Genomic DNA, 772 nt, shown 5'->3' on the forward strand with positions numbered 1-772 from the left:
AAAAATGAAGTCTTTGGCAATGCAAAACGAATAACACCAATCATTCTTCCCATTGCATACTCTAGTTCTCATCTGGGTTCAATGATTCATTGCAATGGCCACACAGAACTCAGGCACCTACTCACAGTTATGAGTTTATTAGGGCGGTTAACAGATTACACGTAAGGATCAGAAATGCTCGGGGAACAGCTAATCCAGTCAGGAAATTATCTCTTCAGTCATGGCTATAGGCAGGCCTCTCTCTGCCTCTCCAACGTTACAAAGGTCTTGTAGGACTACTGATAAATGCCCACAGGACACATCACTATAAGCCTCAGCCTGAAGGCTTTCGTCTTTATCACTGTGGGTCAGCAAATCTAGCTCACACACTTAAATACCTCGAGGCTCCTTATTCTACAAGCAAGCCTCCTGCCCAAAGCCATTCAGCTTCACTTGCTCTGTGGTCTGTGTTTGCCTTGTGCTGATTCTTGGTTCTGTTGCTGTTGTTCCTCTGCCACTCCTCAGATGTTATAGCTTTCCATTCCTGAGTCAAAGAGGTTTAATGTGCAGGAATCTTGGGTCTAAAGGATCCACTTATCTCATGTTCTTTCTCTTTGATGGTAGTAAGGGGAACCCCTCTTCCTTCTAAGATGGTTTATTTTATACCCATGTTAGCGTTTCAAGTTTTTACAGTTATAATTGTGGCACTGTGGGTTAATGTGCTGTACTGCAAAGTCAATTTTAACTGCAAGGTTGGCAGTTCAAGCTCACCAGCTGCTCCTCAGAAACCCTA

Source organism: Chrysochloris asiatica, unplaced genomic scaffold, assembly GCF_000296735.1.
Source record: "Chrysochloris asiatica unplaced genomic scaffold, ChrAsi1.0 scaffold00002, whole genome shotgun sequence".
NCBI classification, from domain to species: domain Eukaryota; kingdom Metazoa; phylum Chordata; class Mammalia; order Afrosoricida; family Chrysochloridae; genus Chrysochloris; species Chrysochloris asiatica.